This window comes from Macrotis lagotis, chromosome 3 (assembly GCF_037893015.1).
Source record: "Macrotis lagotis isolate mMagLag1 chromosome 3, bilby.v1.9.chrom.fasta, whole genome shotgun sequence".
Taxonomy (NCBI): domain Eukaryota; kingdom Metazoa; phylum Chordata; class Mammalia; order Peramelemorphia; family Peramelidae; genus Macrotis; species Macrotis lagotis.
In genome coordinates, this window is record NC_133660.1 from 134,521,936 (window position 1) to 134,549,047 (window position 27,112).

At 33.7% G+C, this 27,112-nt stretch overlaps 1 long non-coding RNA gene across 2 annotated transcripts in view; it reads right to left on the reverse strand.

Annotated features, from left to right (window-relative positions):
* LOC141516248 (uncharacterized) overlaps positions 1-27,112 on the reverse strand; it is a 108,822-nt gene that overhangs the window by 53,815 nt on the left and 27,895 nt on the right. For both annotated transcript variants that reach the window (XR_012476649.1, XR_012476650.1), the window contains exon 2: positions 16,773-16,917. This is a non-coding gene — a long non-coding RNA (uncharacterized LOC141516248). The remainder of the gene's footprint in view (positions 1-16,772; positions 16,918-27,112) is intronic.

A 27,112-nucleotide genomic window follows, 5' to 3' on the forward strand; every position in this document is an offset into this window, starting at 1 on the left:
CCAAGGATACAAATGTAAAATGCAGGCTAAATAGCTAATACACTTTAATGTATTTACATGATTAGCATGCATTTTTTTGTAAACTATAAAGTGGTAAATTAATTATTATTATTATTTAGATAAGCATATATGTGTTTAGATATGAATGACTTTCCACTACCATTCTAGGAATCAGCTTGGTATGCAAGGTTCTTTCCTTTCTGGATGTCCTTTCCCTCTCCTTCAAGAAAAATTCAGGTCCATAGCATACTGCCACATTCCAGAGTCCAGAGTGGATCCACCCCCAATTCTCCTTGCTTTGCCTTGCAATTTCCCCTTTCCTCCTGTTTTACTTTTGGAATCCATGCTCCCTTCAAGGATCAGCTCAATACTGATCTCTCATTTTATTCAATTGGATTAGATTTTGTATTGGGGCAGCTATATGGCACAGTCAAATGGAAGATCTGAAGTCAGGAAAGCTCATCTTCCTGAGTTCAAATCTGTCCTCAGATACTTACTAGCTAGATGACCCTGGGCAAGCACTTAACTCTGTTTGCCTCTTTTCTCACCTGCAAAATGAGCTAAAGAAGGAAATGGAAAACAACTTTAGTATTTCTTCCAAGAAAACTCAAAATAGGGTCACATTTGAAAGAACTGAACAACACCACAAATGGATGGACATATCTATGTTTGCCTCCAGTAAAGTGTATGCTCATAGAGAAGAGTGATGCTTTCACATAGAATTTAAAGAGATTCCTGAGACGCAGGTGATCAGAGGTAGAAAATGAATCTAGATCCCTTTGGCTCCAGTACCAACACTCTGTATCTTATACTGATCTTCCTGTTAACTTTAAATTTTTTATGTTATATATAAATCTATGGCTATAATTACTTTATCATTATTTATTAAGATAACCATAAGTAATTGAAAGTTTTTTTAATTTCCTAGAAAATAAGATAGTCTATGAAGTTAAAAAAAAAGTGATAATTGCAATGGATAACACTTGGTACTGTTCTTTTTAGTTGAATAGCCAATCTAGCCTTCTTTTAACCTTGTTCAACACTGAAAGACCCACTTGGTTAAGCCAATCTTGAAAGCACATTAGTGATATGTGGGTGAATGTAGGGAAGGTCTACAGAGACAAAATAAAAGCACACCTTGATGGTTTCTATATACTGCAGAAGAAATCAGTTACTTGTTAATGACCAGTTTAGTACACTTCATTGCTCAGGTTCATTATTACTTGATTGGTAATAAATGACAAGCAGGTCATTAATGTTGTTATAAACTTTATTAATTAAACAGAAATGGTTGGAAACTACCTTACTACCTAGAGCATCAGCAAATGTATCAAGGGACCATTAACTTAAAGCATTCTTTACTTCATACTCTATGATATTTTGACATCTAATGGGTGAGTTAAAACCAAACATTTAGATAAATTGTAGAAAACATGCTTAAAATGAAAGATTATAATAATGGTTCAAAATACAATCAATAGGATATTAAAATGTATGTGTGAATGTGCATATATATATGCATTAAAATTCAAAGATATATATTTAGATATTAATATATATATATATATATATATATATATATATATATATATATATATATACCAAGGCTTGAATTCTGTCTCTAAATATACAGGGTATGTGACATTGGATAAATTATTTAATTTTTCATTTTCTCTAAGAGACCTTCTATGATTATAAATAGCAGATGTCTGATTTCATTGGTAGGAGTGGTTTCTTCACTCTGGAATTTCCTATAGAATCAAATTATTGGCTTCCATATTTATGCATATAACTGCAGATACACTTACATGATAATAAATGTGCACATATACCACAAACACACATATGTACACATCTATATACATGTACAATACACCCATATATTCATAAATATACCCCAAACATGGATATGCAACACATATACATATTCATATACAATTTGTATATATCTCTATATATGTATAGTATGTATGTAAACAATATGTGTATCCTAGGATGGGGGCCAAATGTAGGAGACTGTGAGTCTGGTATTTGCCCCTCTTTGCAAGAAGAAGAGAAAAATCATCAATTACATTTCTACCCTCCTTCTTTTCCCTAACATTTCACCTCTTTAAAGATAACACATCAAAGTAAGATATAATCTCCCTTATAATTAACATTTATTGTTGAAGGAGTCAACTTCAGGGAACTCTCAATCATGCTTCTATTGAGAGCTATGAACTCCTCAAAACTACTCAAAGCAAAGAGTGATTCCATAGCTCTAGGCTTACTTTGCCTCCCAAATTTATCTTATTATTAGTCAGAATGGATGGTAAGAGGAGGGAACCAATATAATTCATCTGTATTCTCTAAAATAAAGAACATCATTATTCCCAATGCTAGGAAAGCTCAAGACTGGTAACAATAAACTATGGAGGCTAGGTAAAGTGGATTGTCAAAGGTATCTTAATGATCTATATGACTTGAATTCAGTTACTGAAGTCCTATCCACTTGGTTGTTTTAAAATTATTTCATTTGGAATGTGGAAATCACTTTTAAGGTTTGTGAACCCACATCAGCTTTTAGATTTACAATGTTTAAGATACTCAGAGAAGTCACATAAGTCACTGTGGAGCACACATCTGCTGATTTCCCACAAGGAAATAAATTTTTATATGTGAAGTAGAAAAGGTAGAAAATATGTTGTTGGTACTGAAAAAAATCTCTGTGCTGTTCTTGGTTTTTTGTCATATTTTTCTATCCTAGTTCATTAGTGTGGTCTCTGACATGATTATACCCATTCAAATAATATGTTGAAAAGAGTTTCCCTCCAGATGGTGATGTGCTTTAATATCTCATCATTTGAGATCATATTTTGATGGTTGTAAGAAAACTCATAGCACTGTAACATTTTCTAATTGAGATTCCATAATCATTCTTGGGGCAAAAAAAGACCTCAAAACATGTAGGACAAATAGATCAATGTCTATTCTGTCTATGATCCAAACTAGAGGGTGTAACAAAATATATAAAAATATATAGTTTATATAGATATTTCATATACATATATAAATCATATAGGAATATATATATATATATATAGCTATACATACAACAGTCAAATAGCAGGCACTTACTAAACTCTTACTAATTACTGTGACTATCCTAAGCACTGGGAAAATGAATTAAAAGAAAAAAATGCTTTTGTCCTCAAATTGCTTTTATTTTAATTTGGGAAACAGCACATAAAAATCATAAACTTCAAGAAAGAGAGGAATTATAAGATAATCTTGGAAGGGATAGTACTAACCAGAGTTACCAGAAAAGACTTCCTGAAGGAGATGACATTCAGTCCATATTTTGGGGACAAAAGAATTAGGAATTCTCGGAGGTAGAGTTGAGGAAGGAGAACATCTCAGGCAAGGGACTGAAACAGTACAAAAACTGACAGAACAAGATGGATAAATCATATGAAAGGAATGCAATGGTCTAGGTAGGCATATGAAAAGAAAAGCAAATGGGCTGATATGATGGCATCACATAGTGTGTGGAAGCCAATAGGATGGAGAAAGACAATGAAAGGAATGAGGGAACAAGTTGTGACAAATTTTCAATGGCAAACAAAAAACTTTATACTTGATCTTCAGGAAAATGGGAAGATGTTGGATATTAATAAGTAACATGGCTACAACTACACTGAAAGAAGCTTATTAAGTAGGATAGTAATGTGGTCACCGCTACATGTTAAGATCACTTTGATAATTATGGATGAATCAGAGTAAGAATTTGAGACATGGAAATTAATTAGAAAGCAAATGTGATAGTTAGATAAAAGATGATTGGGAATTGAGCTTGAGTGGTGCCTCTGAAGAAGATAACTATTTGAGAGATGTGATAGAGAAAGAAATCTGGAAACTGATTATATATGTGACAGGCAACTAGGTGGTGAAGTGAATAGAATCAGGAAGCCATGAATCTAAATTCAGGAATGTGCTAGTTGTGTGACACTGAACATTCCTGAAGCTGGAAAATGGAGATGATGAGAACATCTACCTCCCAATGTAGGAGATTCAAATGAAATAATTATTATGTTTATAGCACAGCACAAAGCACATGGTAAGCATTGTATACATGTTAACTATTACTATCTGGAGTGTAAAAGAGAGAGAGAGAGAAGTTAATATGTATAAAAAAGCATTATGGCTTTTCTGTGAATTCAATTGGCATTGTGTGTCCATCTGCCACAGACATAACAGCTGAACGTTAAGAGGAGAATAGACTGGATTGCCTTTTAAATATCAACATTCTTTTTGTGTTGTTTTGTAGCTACCAGTCATGGATGCTAGTTTTTGAAAAATAGAAACACCAAACAGTGCTTTAAAAACATATGATATCACAATAAATAATTACAAAGACCAAAGTAGTGTAAAGATGTGACTGAAGAAATCATATGGCAAGATTAAGAGATAAGAAAGATAATTCACATATTTTACTTATACCCTCAAGAGAAAGAAAAGAAAGTCCCTAGAATGTGGGGAGGAGGAATCCCTGTGGCAAATTTGTGGTAAAATATGTGCAAGAATGGATCAAGATGAATAGTATGAATGTGTTGTGATATATATTACTGGAGGGAATAGCTCCAATTGAAGACAGCATAGATGTATTTTAATGTTTGAATATTAGAGATAGCATGCAAATATACAGACAAATGAAGCAATTGATTCAAGTGCTGTGTCCCAGGAATGAGGTTAAGTGCTGAGGTTTCAAATACAAGCAGTTAAGATAGAGCCCTGTCCTCAAGTAACTTCAGTTGTAACTGAGAAAGATAATATACAAAGATAAGACAAGCTTGAAAGTGTTAGAGATTCTACAATGCAACAAAGTGATGTGGAGAAAACCCAGAGTGACAGGAAGATCAGATAAAGTACAAATAAGGAGAAAGTCTGTACCTCCACTAAAATCCTGTTTTAGTATGTGTATGATTGTGTTTGTGTGTGTGTGTGTGTGTGTGTGTGTGTGTGTATGTGTGTGTGTAAAAGGTTTGGAAGAAGCACAGACACTTATGAAGACTGACTACTCAAGTCTATATTGGCTATGAGATACATTGATGGAGGGTATATCTATCCATACTGATAACAATCATGATCTGTTGGAATATAGGAAAACACAAAATAAATGGACGATTAAAGAAAGTGAATTACCAAAGCTGCTAGTACTATAATTATGTTATTTATATGAGTAGTTAAAAGCAATTTATCTATTTAAAGTATTTAAATTCAAATCTATTTATTGAGCCAATTAAAAGCATTTTGAATAAGCAAAATCAATACAACCAAGATTAGAAGGAAAGTAGGAAAATGGGGATGGGGAAATACAGCAAGTTTCCTTGATAAAGGTCTCATTTCTTGAATACATTAGAGAACTGAATTAAATTTATAAAAAAAAATTCTAGTCATTCTCCAATTGATAAATGGTCAAAGGATATGAACAGATAATTTTCAGAAGAAATCAATGCTATCAATGATCACCTAAAAATTCTCTAAATCATTACTGTTAGAGAAAATTAACTTTAAATATATTTAAGATACCATTTCATACTTATCATACTGTTTAATATTGGAAAAAAAAGATATTGGCAAATGTTAGATAGGAAGCAAGAAAACTGGAGTACTAATGGATTGACAATGGAGGTGTGAACTGATACAAGAATTTTAGAGGAAAAATCTGGGACTATGCCCAAAGGACTATAAAACTATGCATAGTGATGGGGGGTGAGTGGGTAATGTGAATGTGTGCGTGTGTGTGTGTGTGTGTGTGTGTGTGTGTGTGTGTGTGTGTGTGTGTATTTGTGTGTGGAGTCAAAATGGCAGAATAAAGACAGACTTACTTCACTTTTCTCAATACTTTAGTTCTCCAAATAACTAAACTAGTACTTCAAAATGAATTCTTGCATAGCAAAAGAACTAATAAAACGTCAAAGTAAAACAAAATACTAGCAGAAGAAAACTTAGAAATTTCACAGGAAAGATCTTTCTTACTAGAGTAAGAGGGGAGCACAGTCTAGCATATGCTGTCTCTGGGAAGTCAGAAATAAAAGTCTGAGCCCCATCACAAGTCAGCAATGTGACCCTGAGCCCCAACACAATCCAGCAAGTCCCCTGCAAAAAGCAATGCAAACTAGCAGCAAGGTTAGGAGCAACAGGACCTATAAAAGAGCTCTCAGACTACAAATGATAAGGAAAGGTAAGCAACTGGTCAGAAGAAGATGACAAGGCAGGCTGGCTGGCACTGGGTAAAACTTCTGTTGCATTGTCTTTTCTTAGTTCTGGGTAACAGTCACAGGGTGAGAAACAGCACTACTGTATTAGAGCTACCAGCTTAAAGGGAACAAGGACCTTGGTCACAGTTCCAGAGTAGAAAAAAATACTTGTGGTAACTCACTGCCCAGAGTCCAGGACAGAAGAACAGTAACCATACTATTCTATATTATACCACATTAAAATAACCGAAAATTTACAGACCCCTAAAACCAAGTCTAAAAACAACAGAAACAAAAAAAGAAAAAATGCCTGAAATTACATAAAAGTACCCACTCCACCCAGAGGATAGAGTCCAACTTTAACTTGAAATTAAAAGTCAAGAAATAGGCTGGGAAAATGAGAAAGCAACAAGAACCTGTCCATAAAAAAATTACTACTAAGACAGGAAAGATTAAAACAAAAAGAAAAGGAAAACAATGTCAAAATAGATCATGAAAAAAAAACAAAAGAAAAATGTGAATTGATCCCAAGTCCAAAAAGTACTCATGAAAAAAGGTCAAAAAGGATTTTTAAAAAATCAAGCAAGGGAAGTAGAGGAAAATTGGACAAATAAATGGGAATGAGGCAAGAAGAAATTAACTTAAAAAAAAAGACTAGCCCAAATGGAAAAAGATGAACAGAATACTATTGAAGAGAAAAAATCTTTAAAAAAAGCCCAATTGGTCAAATGAAGAAAAAATACAAAAAAAAAATTGTGAACATTCAATAAAGAAAAAACTCTTGGAGATTTCTGGTCAAGATGGTGGAGAGAAGCCAGGCCCTGTGTTAGGTCTCCTGATCTTCCCTCATAAACAATATGAAACAAACATCTTAATGGAAGTCCTTTGGACAAAACCCAGAAAGAGAAGAGAGGAGAACAACATTTACCTCAAGGTCTGTCTTCCAGGATTGGGGGTGTGTAGAGTGCAGAGTACCAACAGCAAAGGGCGGGGGTGAGAGCCAGACTAATCTAACATCAACCTGGGGGTCTTTCACTCTGGGAACCAATTTGCTTTGAGAAACAACCAGAATGTAGAGGCTTGGCCGTGGGACTGACAGTCTGGGACTTATAGGAAGGGCTGGAGGGCAGGCTCCCCTACTGGCCAAGAGGAGATATTACATTCAGTGAGCAAAGCATCCAGCACCCCCTGCAGGCCATGTGGAGGTATTACATGTAGTAAGTAAAGTTTCTAGGTATCTCAGTACTAAACCTCTGTGAACCAGCCCCTCCCCTCAACACAAAATCTTAGGAAAATGAAAAAAGGCTAGCAGAAGGGGGACCCATAGAAAAAAAGACCTGACTTCAGAGAGACCTAGAACCTTTCAGGAGAATATGATTTGGTCTCCAGCACAGAAAGATTTCCTTTAAGAAGTCAGGAAGGAGTTTAAAAATCAATTGGAAGGGGCGGCTATGTGGCACAGTGGATAAAGCACCGTCCCTGGAGTCAGGAGTACCTGGGTTCAAATCCAGTCTCAGACACTTGATAATTACCTAGCTGTGTGACCTTGGGCAAGCCACTTAACCCCAGTTGCCTTTCAAAAACCTAAAAAAAAAATAGGGGGTGGCTAGGTGGTGTAGTGGATAAAGCACCAGCCTTGGAGTCAGGAGTACCTGGGTTCAAATCTGGCCTGAGACACTTAATAATTACCTAACTGTGTGGGCTTGGGCAAGCCACTTAACCCTGTTTGCCTTGCAAAAACCTAAAAAGAATCAATTAGAAAATTTGGGCAAAGAAATCCAAGAGAAGATTAACACCTTGCAAAAAGAAAACAAATCCTTGGAAAATACAATTGGATAAAATGGAAAAGAAAATAATTCTCTCAAAACGTCAAATGGTCAAAGGGAAAACTCCTACAAAAATAGAATTGACCAAATAGAAGAAGCTGCAAAAGATAAATGAAGAAAATTTTTTCTTAAAAAAAATGGAGTCTATGGAAACCAATGACTTCATCAAGCAACAAGAATTTGTTAAACAAAACCAAAAAATCGAAAAAATAGAAGAAAATGCTAAATACCTCATCAGCAAAACCACTGACCTCAGGAATAGATTAATAAAAGACAACCTGAAAATTATTGGTCTTCCTGAAAACATTGAAGAGAAAAAAAGCCTGGGCTCAATATTACAGGATTTAGTGATGGAAAACTAGCCTGATATCCTGGAACCAGAGAGCAAAATAGTTATTGAAAGACTACATCAGTCCCCTTCAGAAACAGATCCCAAAATGAAAACATCAAGGAATATTGTAGCCAAATTCCAGAACTATCAGATAAAAGAGAAAATCCTGCAAGGAGTCAGAAACAAATTAAATACCAAGGAAACATAATAAAGATTACACAGGACCTGACAGCATCAACATTAAGTGATTGAAGGGCCTGGAATGCAATATTCTGAAAAGTATGAGAGCTTGGAATGCAGAAAAGAATCCATTATCCAGCAAAACTGAACTTTCTCTAGCAGGGCAAAAGATGGACATTTAATGAAATAGGAGAGTTTCAACTTTTCCTGATGAAAAGACCAGAGCTTAATAGAAAATTTGGACTTCAAACAGGAGACTAAGGGACACATGAAAAGGTAAAATTAAAATAAAAAGAGGTGAAGGGGAATGTTGAGTCCCTTTCCTGGAATCTTATGCTGAATCCCAGTTCTGGACTCCCTCAATATTCCCCAGGTGAGTGTTAGAGGGGCAGGAGACAAGGATGACAAGGGAGACAAGCACTCCATCAAAATATCCAAGGGCTCCCACACACAACAGTCCCTAACATATCCCCCTTCTTGTCTTTTTTTAAAGCTAAATTATTACATAATGAATGCCACATAAATTGTAAACAAAAGTGCAAAAATAATATAGACAAATGTCAATTAAATAGTAAAAAACAATATTCCCAAATTCCATGAAATACAATTTATCCCCAACTTACAAACAGATTAAAAAGTTTTTTCTTTTGCCAACAAAAAACCTTTCAAAGCAATCAAATTCAAAATTCAAACTAAAAGTAGTAACATTTAACTTTAACTAACTATTTCAGAGTTTAGACACTAACACACTTTCAACACAGAAAACAACTCTTTTGTATTTCAAACTTATCAAAGTAAGATTGTTGGACATCCTGGCTGGTACCAAAATCTCAAAATATAGAACCATTTCCCCAACTCTCCAGGCCAGTGGAGAGATGTAAAAACATCCTATTGATGATCAAACACACATACACATACACCAAAATATTACCCATAAGAACAGGTTTCAGACAAAAATCTAAATTTCCCAATCCCAGAAAAAAAACTTTCCCTTTTCTGCTGCTTACAAGAAACTCATCTGAAGCAGAGAGATACATATAAAGGGGAAAAGGCTGAAGCAAAATATATTTTGCTTCAGTTGGAGTGAAAAAAGCAGGGGTAGCAATCCTTATTTCAAACAATGCAACTGCAAAAATAGATAGCATTAAAAGAGATAAGGAATGAAACTATATACTCCTAAAAGGTACCGCAGACAATAAATTAATTTCAATGCTAAATATGTATGCACCCAATGTATAGCATCCAAATTCTTAGAGGAGAAGTTGAAGGAGTTATAGGAAGACATAGCCAGCAAAACTCTACTAGTGGGAGACCTCAAACTCCCGCTCTCAGATTTAGATAAATCTAACTATAAAATAAAGAAGAAGGAAGTTAAGGAGGTAAATAGATTGTTAGAACACCCAGACATGACAGACTTATGGAGGAAATTGAATAGGGATAGAAAGGAATGTACTTTCCTTTCTGCAATACATGGCACACAAAAATTGACCATGTACTAGGGCATAAAAGCCTAATAATCAATTGCAGAAAGGCAGAAATAATGAATACATCTTTCTCAGACCATAATATACTACAAATCATATGCAAATGGGATTAACTCAACTATAAAAAGGAAGCAGATATCAGAGTAGTTTAAAACCAGAATCCTACAATATTTTCTTTATATAGAATGCATTTGAAGGATAGGCACATGTATGGAGCATCTGAAGCAAAATCTTTGTTTCACTGAAGCAAAAGAAAAAAATAAGCAAATATAGCAATCCTGATCTCAGGCAAAGTAAAAGTATAAATAGATCTAACTGATAAAGGAAACTACATCTTGCTAAAAGATAATATAGACAATTAAGTATATGAATACTAATATACCTATATACATACAAACATTTATACATGAATATACATATATACATCAAATGGTATATCATCAAAATTTATAAAGATAAATTAGATAGAGAAGGAAATAGATGATAAAACTACACGTCGAAGGGTCTCAACTTTTCCCTCTCAGAACTAAATAAATGTAATAACAAGTAGTTAAGGAGGTGAATTGAATTTTTTTTAATAATAAACAAAAATATACTTTTTCCCACTTGTACATGGAAACTTCATAAAAAAATGCCCATGTATTAGGGTATAAAATTTACCTTACAACAAAATGTGGAAAATCAGAAATATTAAATGCATCCTTTTGAGATAATAATGCAATAAAATAACATTTAATAAAGGGCCATCAAAACAAATATTGAAAATTAAATAATCTGATCTTAAAGAATGAGTTTGCCAAAGTATAAAACATAGAAAAAATTATTAATTTCATTGAAGAAAATGACAACAATATAAAAACATCCCAGAATTTATGGGTAGTAGTACTTAGGGGAATTTTTATATCTTTAAACATTGACATTAACAAAATAGAGAAAGAACAGAACAATGAAATGGGCATGCAATTTTAAAAAAGAGTACAAATTAAAAATTCTTATTGAACACCAAATTGAAAATTTTGAAAATAAAAAGAGAGATTAAAAGTAAGAAAACCATTAAATTAATTAAATAAAACTAAAAACTGGTTTTATAAAAAAACAAAATAGCTAACTCATTGTTTAATTTGATTTTTAAAAAGAAAGATGAAAACTAATATAAAAAATGAAAAAAGTGAATTCACAATCAATGTGAGAGAAATTAAAGCAATATTTAGGAACTCAGAGGTACACCGATAAATCTAAGTGAAATGGATGAATATTTACAAAAATATAAATTGGCCAGTTTAAAAGAAGCTGAAATAGAATACTAAAATAGCTATTTACAAAAAAGGAACTAAACAAGTAATGAATGAGTTCCCTAAGGAAAAAAATCCCCAAGAGCAGATGGATTCACAAATGAATAGCACCAAATATATGAAGAACAATTAATTCCAAAACTATATAAAGTATTTGGAAAAATAAGCAAAAGAGCCCTGCCAAATTCCTTTAATGACACTATAATGGTGCTGATACCTAAAACAAGAAGAGCAAATATAGAGAAAGAAATCTACAGACCAATTTTCCCAATTAATATTGATGCAAAATTTTAAAATAAAATAACAAGAAGTTTATGGTAATATATTATAAAGATGACGAAGGGGAGATTCATACCAATTATTTTGGGTGACTTCAATATTGGAAAATAATCAGTATAATTAATCATATCAATAGCACATAAGTGATAAGGCTGCCACATATATTGTCAGATCTAGCACAATGTTTGAGGCACAAAAGGAAAGTATAGGGAGAAGAGGTATTAATGTACCAATATCAAAAATCATATAGTTATCTCAAATGATCCTGAAAATTTTGGAACAAAACATAATACTCATTCCCCATTAAGAAAGTTAGAAAGTTCAAGAATAAATGAAGATTTTCTTAAAATATTAGGTACTTGTCTTTCTTGTCCTTCATTCTTGAAGAGAAGCAAAATGTTATAAATCTAGGAGTCAAGATACAGTATTTCAGACTATGGCAGATAAGACTAATACAAACTGAGAAAGTTCTTCCATAGATTGGGCACAAATAGTTCACATGAACTTTTGGAGTCAAGATAGCTCTAATTTGTGTATCTCATGTTTCTTTAGAGCAACTGCATTTCTATTTTACTCATACAGTATAATGCCGTCTTTAGTGTGCATGTGTCATGGTGGAAGATCCTTTACTAGTGTCGCCTTTGGTATGCAATTGATTCTGGAGAGATCTTGATAGTGTTTGTGAGTTGCCTCTGATCTCTTTGTGAGTACTTTCCCTGTTTGAGTTCTCTTTAAGACAGTCTTTTAGATGAACTTACATTTGGTATTTGAACAATGTGGCCAGTCCATTGGTGTGCTCTCTACAATAGTTTGAACATTTGGCAATTTAGCTTCAGAAAATACCTCATCTGGTATCTTATCTTGCCAGGGTATCTTCAGACTTTTCCCAAAACAATTTAAATGAAAGTGATTCACTTTCCTGGCATGGTGTTGGTATATTGCCAGATTGTTCAGGCATACAACAATGATGTGAAGACTTCATTTTGGTAGGTAGGTTAATACCTCTCTTCTCCCACACTTTCCTTTTGTGCTTCAAATTTTGTGCTAGATATGATAGCTTGAAAGTGTACTTACAAGAAATGAACTTATCCACGGCATTCAATATTTCTTCACTTGATGTAATCAATAATTTGTTCTAAATAGATGGTTTGGTTCTGGCTGGTGGGAGAAGTGCATATGTATGACCTCAATCAATTTACTTGTATTCTTAATGCTGGGAGAGATGATGAAGGGTGGTAGAAAAAACTGGAACTCAAAATTGTAATAAAAGAAAAGTTGATGATTGATTTTATATCTAATTAGAAAAACATAAAATATTAAAATTAAAAAAACAACAACTTGTGCATAAGCTTTGACACAGTAATACCACTACTAGATCTGTATACCAAAGAGACAAAAAAAAGTAAAGGGAATTATAATATTCAAAAATATTTATAACAATTCTTTTTGTAGTAGCAAAGAACTAGAAATTGAGGATATGCCCATTGACAAGGAAATGGCTAAACAAATGTGGAAGATGATAGAGATGAAATTCTATTGTGCTATAAAAAATGATGAGCAGGATGATTTCAGAAAAAAACCTGGGAAGACTTACATGAACTCTTGCAAAGTGAAGTGAGCATATGGTATATGTAGCAAAACTGTACAATGATCAATTGAGAATGACTTAGCTATTTCCAGCAATACAAAGATCCAAGCCAATTCTGAAAGATCTATGATAAAAAAAAAATGGTGTCCAGTGCCAGATAAAGAACTAATGAAGTCTAAATGCAGATTGAAGCAACTTTTTTTATACTTTCTTTACTTTTCTTGCTTTTGAAATGCTTAATAAAGAAATACATTTTGCATTATATTTTGCAGTTATCTCATAGGGATAACTGATATTCCATTTCTTGCCTTCTCATTGAATAGGGGAAGGCTAGAGGGAGAGTTTGATTTTGGAAGTATTTTTTAAAATTAAATTTTAAAAATAAACAAGATTTTTAAAAAATATAAAAAACCCAGAGATTCTTCTTATATACCTTATATACCTTCTTATATAACTAAAAGAAAGTGTTGTAGTGGACAGAGAGAGTTGGTCCAAGATACTAAAGGTTTAAAATCCCACCTCTCTGCCACATTCTGACTTTCGTGACTAGGCAATTAATTAGACATTCAGAACTCTAGGCAACTAAGAGCAGCAATGATACTTTTTCATTTTTTTCTCTGTCTTCTTAAGCAGTTTGATAACATATATGAGACTCTTGTCAGAATAATGTTTGTATATCCATATGTCATGTAATCAATGGGAAAGTTAAGTAACTACATTTTGATATAGTGATAATCAAAAACAATATTTCAATATATCAGCAACTTATGTAATATTATATGAAAAAAACCTGTGAATTTTATTAGTGACAAAGTCACAGGTGTAGTTAATACTATTATTTTTTCCACTTTCATAAATGAAGAAAATGCTAAATTTACATTTGGACATCAGTGATCATACAGATGTCTTTTTTCCCCATTCAAAATATATTTCTCCTGAAATCTACTTGTGGTTTCCTGAAGGGTTGAGATTATGAATTTCACTAAGACTAAAAGTTTAAGAACAACTTCAATATTGATGAGGAGAGCGGATCTGATTTTAATTGAAAGTTTCTATAATAATGAAATCATAATCTTTATACAAATGATAGATTCTTAATTTAAAAAATTATTTGTGAGTCACATTTCCAAAATATTTTGATGGTCCTATAAGAATAGTTGAACATTATACTTTTCAGAGACTCAGAAAGGAAACATTTTGAAAAAAATCTGCCTCCAAATTGGACCAATTATATCTGGCAACCAAGAAGTGAATTGAATTGAAATGGGTATTTATAGTATAGATTTACAAATGAAAGATCAAGAGTTATTCTAACTCCATAATAAAAAAATTATACTTTTCTTTATGTAAACTTTATTTCAGAGAAGTCCTCTTTGCTTAATTCTCAAACAGGGTGGTACATTCCTTTGGGATAAATTCAAAGATTACTTAGAAGTTAGTCATATATTTTACTGACTGGTTCAGTATTCTCTTAGATCAGTTTTTTTCCCCCTTGTGAATAGTTTAAAAAAAACCCTGAAATTTGTTCAAGTAACATTGCTGCAGACCAATAAAATCAAGAGAAATATTGAAGCTCAATTCTAATACTTCTGTAACTGCTAACTACAAAAAGGTTGTAGAGGTGATATTGCCCCACTAATCTGTTTAGACACATTTCCTTATATGGAATAACATATAGTACACAAAAACGAAAAGCATAAATTGAGTGACCCAGGACAGTCACACGGCTGCTTTTTCTGTCTTGTTGTCTTTCTGGTTAAGTACTAACTTCTGTACTGTAATGGTGAATGGTGGTATTTAGTTGTGGGAAAGTGTCATAGTCAATTTGACAATTTGTTAATCATAAAATAATAATAAAACTCTAACTTTTACTTTAAAAAAGAAAATGATAGATTTTGAATGTAAAGTCTATGAAAAAATAAATCAGACATGTGATTTAATTGGTATCAGGAAGTTCCAATACTCAGATTCCAATGAATAACAATATTTTCTCTGTACTTTATAACTAATCTAGATGTGACACATATCATCTTTATTTAGTTAAGAGATGACTCACTCCCCCTCCCATGAAAACAATTAAAAATACAACAAAGTCACTATGGATTTAATGCATTTAACCCAAGTTCAAAGGCTAGTGCTGTATTGTGAACTGAGAGGTAGTCTTGAAGTCAGAAAGAGTTCAGTTCAAGTCCTGTTTCTAACTCTTAACAATTGGGGAAACATGGGTAAACTTTTTGTATCTTGGAGAACTTTCTTAAGTTACAAATGAGTTGCTAACAAAGTTTCTGTAATGAATTCACATGCCTTCCTTTTCCTCCATTCCTCCAAAAATATCTTGACTTCAATTTTATGACTGTTTATATTACTAAACAAATTTGACTTAGTTATTTTTCAAAGTTCAATTGAAGGAATTACTTTTTCCCAAAGCCATGGCATCATGTTATCATTGGCATTTGCATGTTTCTTGTTCCCTTATAGACAAATTCTAAATAGTTCTTAACATAGTATGAAGAATAAACTATTTCTGCTGATCTATCTTGCCAAAAATAGTTGATATCTTTCAGTAAAGAGCTGTAACAAATGTCATTTTAAGTTGGTGATTTCACAGTTCCAAATAATTCTCTGTCTCTTTTGCTCCTGCCTTAACTTAAATGACTATTCCTCATGGATTTAGGTAAATACAGCCCTGAGGAATTAAGTGAATAGAAGGTATATGGATATTATTATGATTACCAATATAAAAGAGAAAATACCATATAATTTTAAAAATAGACTTACATAATTTATGAACACCATAGTAATCCATTCAAACAGTGAATGGAATAGATAAATAAAATAGGATGAAAGATACACTGTGAACAAAATTGACTGATTTCATTAAAAAACTTCCAAAGAATAGATGATGGGAACAGGATGGAAATAATGGAAAAGAATGAGACCAAGGAATGGTGAAGAATGGATAAGAAAGTGGTAGTCACAGGAGAAAAAGAGTTTCTTTTAATAGATAAACTTAAATATGATTCATTGTGGTCCACCAAATCACATATCTCTAAATTGCGTATTTCATCAACAATGATTGATCAACATCAGTTAAGGGATTTGAGTGGTAGTAAAGAAACTTATTTTGGGAAAACAAAAGCTTCAAGAAGTACAAATTATAATACTCAATCTGATCAGTCTGTCCTTAAAAAATGCTATAAGTCAATGTGAAATTAATCATAGAGTAATAACAATATCAATAAAAAATACTACTGATATTATGTTACCAATACAGCATTATAAAAAGTGCTTTAAAGTTTTAAAATTCTTTTACAAATATTAACTCATTTTATCCTCACAATAATTTTTAGAAATAAGTGCTACTATCATTCCCATTTTATACAACAGGAAACTGAGTTAGATGATAAATGATTTGTTTGGGGTTACTCAGTTACAAATTGTTTGAGGCAAGATTTGAACCCAACCCTTCCTGACTCCAGGTCCAGTACCCTATCCATTGTGACACCTAGCTATCTGATTCTTTTCTATTTTACTAATAGTTTATAATACTCACAGGTGGCAAGGTATTTTCTTCTTGATTCTCTTGCTCCAAATCTCGTTACAATGCAAACTGCAAATTTCGCATTTTCAGAAACTTCAAGTGTGAGGCTCAGTTTTAGGCATCAGTATTTGATCTCTTTTCAAATGAATGAAGACATCTGTAAAGAAAATATTATCCTTCATAGCTGCTAGAGTAACAATCTGTACCTTAGCTTCATGTCAGGCATCAATCAATCCTTAGAGCACTTACATCTTCCAAGAATCTCCAAGGGAACAAGAATCCATCAAGAACAATAGTACCCGTGGATGCCTGGAGGGCAGCCATCTTTTTTTTTTTTGTAGTTTCAAAGTAGAAAATGCAAGTGTGCAAAGTCTGCCTTATTCAGCATTGGCAAAATGAAATCAATAAAAGTTTTGCATCTTTGTGCTCTATTTGAGCTGAGTAAAATGTTCTGGTTTCTAGCTCTTAATAGTTTTAACCAGATGTGTCACTGCTCTGATACCCCACTACAAATGACAGACATTTCATTCTGAATACAGATGTTTAGTTTAGAGTCTGTATCCATGGTACACATCATGTTTCTTATAATCCTGGGACCTTTCATGCTTGAGGCTACAATTTATATTGAATTTCTGCATAAGGGTCACTCCATTAATTCTAATTAAGTAGTATTTAAATTCTATTTATAAAGGAGATACAGGAGTTAGAAGGAACACATTTTACAAATAACTAAATGAATATATTATTCTTCATATAAAATGTATAATTTAAATTTTTCCGAAGACAGTCTTGCTTCACATACTATTGACAATTATTTTGATTTTTTGGTGATTTTCATAAATTATTTAATAAGCATTTTATACACAAAAAGAAAAACTTCAAAGTTATGCTCTCCAACCTCAACTTGGCTTTCATTTCTCCTCTATTTCTTTGTTATGTTCACATGGACTATTGGTTCCCTACCTATGATAGAGCATTCCAAGATTGTATTGGTCTGATCACCACAGTCAGACACACTGTAATTTGTCTCAAACATAGTGATGTCATTTTGGTCTTCTTTGAGAAGGACTAGAACCAATTTCTGTGTTATATACTTAGAACTGAAGGAACTTTAGAGGTCATATAGTCCAGCTTTTTCATTTAACTGTTAATGAAACTAAATCTCACAGTGTCTTAAATGGATTGATTACTCAAGATTATAAGTAGTAAACATCAAAGGTAAGATTTGAACCCTAGTTCTCTTACTCCAGAGCTTAAGGAATTTCTTACTCTACCAAATGTACATTACCATTATGATCTTAGAAATTAACCTTGGGAACTTAGAACAATGGTTCTTAAAATATGATTTGAGAATCCTTTGGGTTCCTGAGATACTTTGAAGGTGCTTGCAAAGTCAAAACTGTCATTATAATAATATTTAGATGTTAATTGTCCATTTAAAATACTCCCTTTTCAGCTACACATTTGCAAGAGACTAGATTCTCTTCATATATTTCAACCAATACAACAGATTGTGACAGATTGACAACAGAAGCTGTAAAGAGAATAGTTTTCCTTTAAAGTCAGAGATAAAAGAGCTCTACAAAAATATGTAAATCAGTTCTACTTTTCTTAATTTTTTTGGTTCAAGAAAATATGATTATATATGTAACAAAAGCATATGTTGACGAGTGATTTTATTATTATTTTTAAATGAATTTCTAAATTAATATTTGAAATTTATTAGTTTTTATTTCTAACCCACATAAACAAAATATGTTTGGGGTCCTAAATAATTTTTAAAAATGGAAGAAGTCTTGATGTAGTAGAGAAAATATTGGACATTGGATGGAGAAATATGTGTTGACCTTGTCAAATAGTTACCCTTAGAGCTGGTCTTACCTTAACACTAACCTCATCCCTAAACTTGGTCCAAGTTTAAGGAAATGAGGTCAAATTGAAAGTAGAGGTGAAGGTCAATGAATCATTTTTTTTTTTCAAAACAAATGGGGTTAAATTGGCTTGCCCAAGCCCACACAGCTAGGTAATTATTGTCTAGGGCAGATCTGAACTCAGGTACTCCTGACTCCAAGGCTGGTGCTCTATTCACTTTGCTGCCTAGCCACCCCAGTGAATCTTTTAATAAAGTATCTTAACACTCCCTAGAAAGAAATGTTAATTCTTGTTTCCCAGGCACAATTCAAGCACCTATCCAAGAAACAATGAATCCCTGCCCCAGGTTGAAAGGATTAAGTATTGATTACCTCATTTTTGTCCCTTTAGCTACACTCCTGTTTACCTCACCTCTCCTCTCTGATCTACCTTCCTCTCATCTAAGTATACCTTGTATAACCTTGGGCACATCACTTAACCTTGTTTGCCTCCATCTAGGCCCATCTGCAGTTTCCTGATTCATATTTGACCACTGAGCCTAGATGACTCTGGAGGAGAAAGGCTGGTGACTTAGCACAGCACCCTCTCATTCAATTCATATTCATGTGCTTGTCATGTCATCACTTCCCTGATGTCAAGGTCATCCTTTTAGAAAGAAGGACAAATATTATTATGTGGGATAATTGCCACTTAAATTTCGGAGATCTCTTAAGGTATGAAGAGAAAGCTTTATTCATTTCTCAAGGAATGGCCCCCATCAATTACAGAGATTGAGGCAAAAGCAAAAGGTCCAAGAATCACATTTATCCTAACTTGATCCCCGCCCCCCCACTGACCCAACCTCTTTAATGAGGAATGTGGTTTTACAATCTAGACCCTTAAACTAATCCAAGGAAAAGAGCATAAAATTCAAACCAAAACCAGATTATCTATTCAGCCCTAGGAACTGAATGGTCATCAGGACTTCAACAGATTCACCAGTATCCCAGAAGTTGCTTAGTCAAGGGTGGAGGGACACATAGTTAAATATTTTCCAATCTATAATATTCTGTTGAAGAAATCTCAGACTTTATTCCACTCATTATCATCATCTTCCTAACCCTTTAAAAACTCACCCTCAAGACAATTAAATTGTTTGTTTATCTTTGTGAAACTAGCTTTTCTGGAGAATGATTCCTCTCCCCAGTTAAATTCCCATGCTCCTATATATCTTTTCTTCCTGTTTATCCTCTCATGGTGGCTGATGTTGTTATTGTTGCTGCCAATCCCCTGTTCTCTAGAGCTCCCTTAGTTTCTGCTAACCACAATAATAATTAAACAAACTTTTTTGTTCTTAAATCAAAAAACATTTTTACCTTCATTTTAAAATTTCTTCAATTTCTTCCCTCTTCATCACTGAGACCAAAAATTTCAAGAACTACTGACCTAGAGTTTAAGTATCTTACATCTGTTCTTTTTATCTAACCAACATATATTATACTTTACTATATCTTTTTGACTTTTTTTTCCACACTCCTTTTCTCATGACTGTTTCAAATCATTTTTTTCTCCCCAAAGCCTCTACCTCCCAACCTTACTCTCTAACAGGCATCACACAAACCCTTAACTCTGAATAAATATTTGTTAGTTACCTACTAAGTGCTTCCTAAGCACTGGGAGATACAAAGAAAGGTAGGATAGCCTCTGCCCTCAAGGAGTTCATAATCTAATATATAGAAAAAGAGCTAAAAACATGTATGAGATGTTACCTGGAGTGTCATGAATCCTGCAGTAAGAGGAGAGATGATCTAAGGATGAGAGAGTTTCAGAAATGATTTCAACTTGCTAAATAATGATTTCCTAGAGATCATGAAGTCCTTGAAAGGTGGGAAAAGATAAGATTTATTATGAGAGTTTTCCATATATAGTGTAAGATCAGGGAGAAAGTCTCCAATGTTCATCCTCAGTCCTCTCCAAGCAGAATAATGGAGGGGCTTTAGAGTCAGGGGGGTCAACTTCATCAGATGATGCTATATCCTACTTCAATAGGACAGTTGAGCTAAATCCAGTCAGAAATTCCTCAAATTTTCCTCTGAATCTTTTAAGTATTCTGACTCATCTTTTTCTTCAGGCTTAGAGTTCGATATAATCATCCCCTTTCTTGAAAACAACCATTCTATATGGAGTGGTCAGTGAAATAATGTATTTGAAAGGAAATTCTGGATTCAAGTCCTTTCTCAGACTCTTAAGAAGTACAGGACCTAGAAATCGTCACTGAAGCTCCCTGAAATCTATTTCATCATTTGTAAAATGGGAAGGTTAAGTTGAATAGCCTCTAAATTGTCTTTCTGCATTGTCTATGATCCCCTGTAACCTTGCTCTATGAATCATCACCTTTCTTTCTCATATTTTCAATTCATTCCTTGATTTTTATAGAGGGCCTTTTAATATGGAGTCCATATAATTGTTTTAAAAATATTTTGATAAGCACTTCAGTATGAGTTATTTCCTTTATAATTCAATGTATTTTATAACTGAAAAGTTATTATTCTGAAAAGTATTATTCAGAAAAGGGATCCACAGGCTTCATTAGATATCTGTGACCTAAAGAAAGACTAAGAACACTCCCTCTCCTGGTCACTTCCCATCAATCTATTAATATTTGATGGTCTCCCTTTCCCCAAACAAGCAAACAAACCAAAAAAAATTTATCCTTGACCTTTGTACACCCTTAGGCATTCTCACTATTTCCTCTCCAATAAAACTAGCTAAATTGATTTACACTTGTTGCAATACCTACCTAATTATAGAGAGTAATTTACTTTATTTAAGTGAACTCCTAAGGAGGGAAGCAGGAATCGGGCTTGCACAGGGATCAAGAACAAGTGAGGGCAGGGAGATAAAGAAATGAGAGTGGGAGAAAGAATACTAGAGTAGGGACAGGATAGAGCTTCAATGAGGAAATAAGGGAAGGGAGCAGGGCAGCACTTATTGATGTAGGCAGTAGAGTTGAAGAGGATGGAATGACGGTGATAGACACTAGATCCATAATGGGGTAAGGAGAGAAAAAAAGACATGCTGGAGAACAGGGCAAAGGTCTGCTTTCTTTATGGGTAGGAGACTTCAAATTCAGCCCAGATTCTCTCCCTACCTCCACTCCCATAAACCCTAACTTATCTTTTTTTTTTTTTTTTTTGGTTTTTGTTTATTACTTTGGGATTCTTTTTTTTTTAATGTGAGATGGGAGGCCTTGGAATCTGAGGCAGGAAGAAGGGAGAGAGAAAGAGAAAAGGATACTGAGAGAGAGAGACAGTGTTAGACAGAAAGAGAGTCTATCTTTTCCTAGTTTCTCATCAATTTAGTGTCCATTACTCAGTAACTTTATGATTATTCTCACTAAATTTTGCCTGAATCAAACAGATTCCAGTATTCTAGCAAAGGCTTTTATTTCCTTTAAAAGTCCTAAAGATGGGGCAGCTAGGTGGTGCAGTGTATAGAGCACTGGCCCTGGAGTCAGGAGAGTACCTGAGTTCAAATCCAGTCTCACACTTAATAATTACCTAGCTGTGTGGCCTTGGGCAAGACACTTAACCCCACTGCCTTGCTTAAAACAAAACAAAACAAAAAAGTCCTAAAGACTAATTTGCCTTTCCAACAGACACTGATTAAGTTCACAATTCCTTACCAAAACATTCAATATATTAAAAGTTAAAAGAAAAATTAAAGCAATGAAATTACTTTAATTTCCCTTCTGACCTTCAGTCCTGCTCCATCAATTGCCAATTGTACATTTCACCTCTATTTCCAGAAGATCTCTTAAACTCAGCATTCTAAACTAAAGTCTTTTATCTTTTCCTGGAAATCTCGGCTTCTTCTAAACTTCTGTTATTTTTCCTAATCATGATGGGGAAATGCCCTCAGGGAAATAGGGTTTAAAGCTGGATCTATGGGAGTTTGTTTAGGTGTGAAAAACTCACCAACTCTGACTCTGGAAGGTAAGAAAGGCTTAAATTTTAATTCACAGATCGTACAAAAGTTCACAAAAGCTAATAGCAAAGACTAAAGGGAAATAGTCATGCAATGTGACTGGGTTTGGACCCATGTGGATTTAGGGAAGAGGAGGGAGTCTTTTATAGGGAGTCTAGCTCACCTCCTATGCAGAGAGGAGTGGGGGAAGGGGATCAAGGAGTGACCCATCTGGATGTGACTGGAGTTAGACATCTCTCTTGGAAGGCCAAGAGCCAGGAAGGTGGAGGATCAATAGGGGGAATGGACCCAGGTTATTTTCTATTATCTTGAAGAATTTACATTTGAGAAGAAGGTTAAACTGAACAATGGAGAAGGAGTCGAAGGTTCACAGAACATATACAGCAAGCACAGTTGATAGTTCCTTAAAATTATTGGAAAGGCTAGACAAATATTTCTATAGTATTTCTCCTTCAGCACTAACACCCATAATTCTTAAACTGAATGCCTCACTCTCCATCAAGCCAGATATAATCAGTTAGAAGACTTTGTCATTTCTATCTACACAAAATTTCTTGCATCTTAACTTCTCTTCATTCACACAACTATTACCTTAGTTCAGGCTCTCATCACCTCTTTACCTAGATTGCTACAACAGCCACATTATCTATTTCCTTATCTGTAAAATAGGGCTTGTTTTGACTTAAAATGAGATTATATTTGTAATTTTTAATGCTATTATCATTATGATTGGTCAATGGTATTGGAAGCCAGATTGCAAAGGCTGAGGAGTGAATAAGAGTGCAGTGTCTGTAGATACTGGATTCCTCTGATGATACTGTTTGTGAATGATATTGTGCTGATTGCACTGTCTAGTATTCTGCAAATTTGTTGATGATTCTACCAAAAATTCCATTTTTCATCAAGGAGAAAGCATCACATTTGCATTCCAATACCTCAGACCTTGATATACCATATAAGAAAATGAAAATAATACTAAGTATGAAGAGATCAGCTAGATCAAACATACAAAGATTCAGCCTAATGGTGCACATTGAAAAAAGGTTCTATTGTGACACCTCTCCTTTCTCCTTGTATTCTGTCTCAGTGATCATATCAGACATCTAGAGTCAGAGAAGTGATACTTAAATCTATAAATTTATTTCTTGATTTCTCTCCTGAGATCTAGTACCTCATTTCCAGTGATTTGCTTAAAATTTCTAGCAGTTATATTCCACAGGCATTCCAAATATTTCAATGAGAATTCATTATTTCTGCTGCTTCACCTCCCCATACCATCATTCTTCTAATTGTTCAAGTTAGCAATCTCAGAGTCAACTTGTATTCACTCCCCTTCACCATCCACATTCTAAGTTATCCAGACTTAATATTTTCATCTTTCCAGCATCCTCTCATTCTCTCATCCTCTCATCACTGCATCCAATCTTTTCCTTCTCCAATCTAATCCTTACAATGCTGCCAAGGTGATGATGTCAGATTCTTTTATTTCTTTGGTCAGAGACATTTTGTGAACCAGCATTACCTTTAGGATGAAATGTTAATCCTCTGTTCAACATTTAAAGCCTTTAAGGATCTGACTTCAGTCTATCCTTCCAGTTTGATTATCCATTACTCTTATTCACTCACTGTCTTTATTTCAAACTCAGCTGTTTCTGCTTCATGGTCTTTCTCTAATGCATTCCAGATTCTCATATCTACCTCTTCTGTCCCAAACTCTGTTAATGACAAATCTCACATCTCCAACTACATTTCAGATATCTTGAAATGGCCATCCACTAGACATAATAAGTTCAACAATTTCAAAAGAGAACACATTATCTTTTCCCCTAAACTCTCCCCATCTCCTAATTTTGTTGTTACTGGTGAGAACAACAATATCTTCCTAGTCGCTTCAGCTGATAATGTAGGTATTATGCTCATCTCTTCATTATATCTCATCTCCCCCCCACTCCAATTTAATTTGTTACCAAGGCCAGTCAATTTTACCTTTGAAACATTTCTTGAATAAGCCCTCTTCTCTTCTCTGATACTGCCACACATAATTATTTCATGCCTGGACTATTGAAGTATCTTTTTTTTTAAATTAAAAAGAATAACTGGATTTTATTTTACCTGAATTATATAACAAGGATTTTTATAAACATTCATATAAGGTTTTTTATTGATATTTTATTTTTCCAAACACGTTATGAAAATTTTTTCCACATTCATCCATATGCCTATGTATATTTTTAAGTTTCAAAATTCCCTTCTACCCTCCCTTCCTACCCCCCACCCCCTCCTCAGGGGTGAACAATCAGATTGAATAAGGTTTTAAATTCCAGATTTTGCTCCCTCCCTCCTCTCCTTTTATCTTCTGACAATGGTAGGCAGTTTGTTATCTTTTATATATGTGCAATCCTGTAAAGAATATTTCCAAATTAGTCACAATTGTGGAAGAAAAAACAGATCAAAAGAAAAAAACCAAGAAAAAAGTGAAAAAATATGCTTTAATCTATATTCAGAGTTTATCAGTTCTTTAACTGGATATGGATAGCATTTTCCTCCCTAAGTTGTTTTTCTTTACTTGGATCACTGTGTTGCTAAGAGGAGCAAAGTCATTCATAACTGATCATCACATAATGTTCTTGATACTGTGTGCATTATTTTCCCAGTTCTTATTTCACTCTGGATCAGTTTGTATAAGTTTTTCCAGATATCTTCTCAAATCTACCTGTTCATTATTTTTCATTGCATTCATATTAGCTTGTGTAGTCATTGCCCAACTTCTGGGCATCCACTCAATTTTCAATATTTTGACAACACAAAAAAGCATGCTATAAATATTTTTGAATATGTAGGTCCTTTTCCCTCTTTTTATAATTTCCTTAGATATAAGCCTATTGCTGAACTAAAGGATATTCAGTTTGGTTGCCCTTTGGACATAGTTACAAATTGTTCTCTAGAATGATTGGATCAATTCACAATTCCACCAACAGTGCATTAGTGTCCCAATTTTCCCATAGTCTCTCCAAAATTTATCATTTTTCTTTTTTTGTCATATTAGACAATCTGATAGGTGTGAGGTGGTACTACAGTTTTTTTAATTTTCATTTCATAGTGATTTAGTGCACTTTTATATGTATTGGGTAGCTTTGATTTCTTCATCTTAAAACTTTCTACTCATTTGAGCATTTATGAATTGGGGAATGACCTAGAATTTGATTCAGTTCTCTCTATAATTTAGAAATGAGGCCTTTATCAGAGATATATACCTCAAGAATTGTTTTCCAGCTTTCTACTTTTCTTCCAGTCTTGGTTGCATTGGTTTTGTTTGTTCAAAAATATTTTAATTTAATTCAGAGTTATCTATTTTATATTTTATAATGTAATAATCTTGTTTGATCATGAACCTATTACTCTTTAGTTTCTCCTTAAAGAATTTGGATGCTATGCTACTTGGTGAATACATGTTTAATACTGATATTATTTTGCTGTCTATAGAGCCTTTAGCAAGATATAATTTCTTTACTCTTCTCTTTTAATTAGGTCTGTTTTTGCTTTTTCTTTGTCTAGGATCAGGAGCACTGTCCCTGCATAATAGACTCTGCTCCAGTCTTTTATCTTTATTTTGCTTCAAGTATGTCTCTTATAAATAACATACTTTAGGATTCTGTTTTTTGATCCATACTGCTATCTATAATTGAAATATCTTTCCTGGTGAGTCTTTATGCCTCAGGTCTCACCACTCCCATCTATCCTCCATTCAGCCACTAAAGTGATTTACTAAAAGTGCAACACTGACCATACTATACCCCAACATAAAATACAGTGGTTTTCTATTGCCTCCAAAATCAAATACAAAATTCTCTGTCATTAAAGGTATCATAACATAGACCCTTCCTATCTCTCCATTCTTCTTACCCTCTATTCCTTGCCATATATACTCTTCAATCTAATGATCTGCTTGCTGTTCCATAAAGAAGACACATTTTTGTCTTGGTTTTAGACATTTTCTTTTGTTATTTAATTTTTTTTTACTTATTTAAGGCAATGTGGTTAAGTGATATGCCCAAGGTCACACAGCAAGGCAATTATTAAGTGTGTGAGATCAAATTTGAACTCAGGTCCTCCTGACTGCAGGGTTGGTGCTTTAACCACTGCACCACCTAGCTGTTCCTGGGCATTTTCTTTAATTGTCCCTTATGGCTGGAACTTTCTCCCTCCTCAACTCTACTTTCATTAAACTTCTTTTACAAGAAATATTTCACAACCCTTCTTAATTCTACTACTACTACTACTACTACTACTTCTCTCTCTCTCTCTCTCTCTCTCTCTCTCTCTCTCTCTCTCTCTCCCTCTCTCTCTCTCTGTTAATTATGTCCTAATCATGCCATATATCACATATTTTTTTCATTCCCATTAGATTGTGAATTACTTAAAGGCAAGAACTGTTTTCTTGGGGGTTTTTTGCTTTTGTTTTTGCCTCCTTTTTTATCCCTAGGAATATTATCCCCCTTTTTATTCCCTGGAAT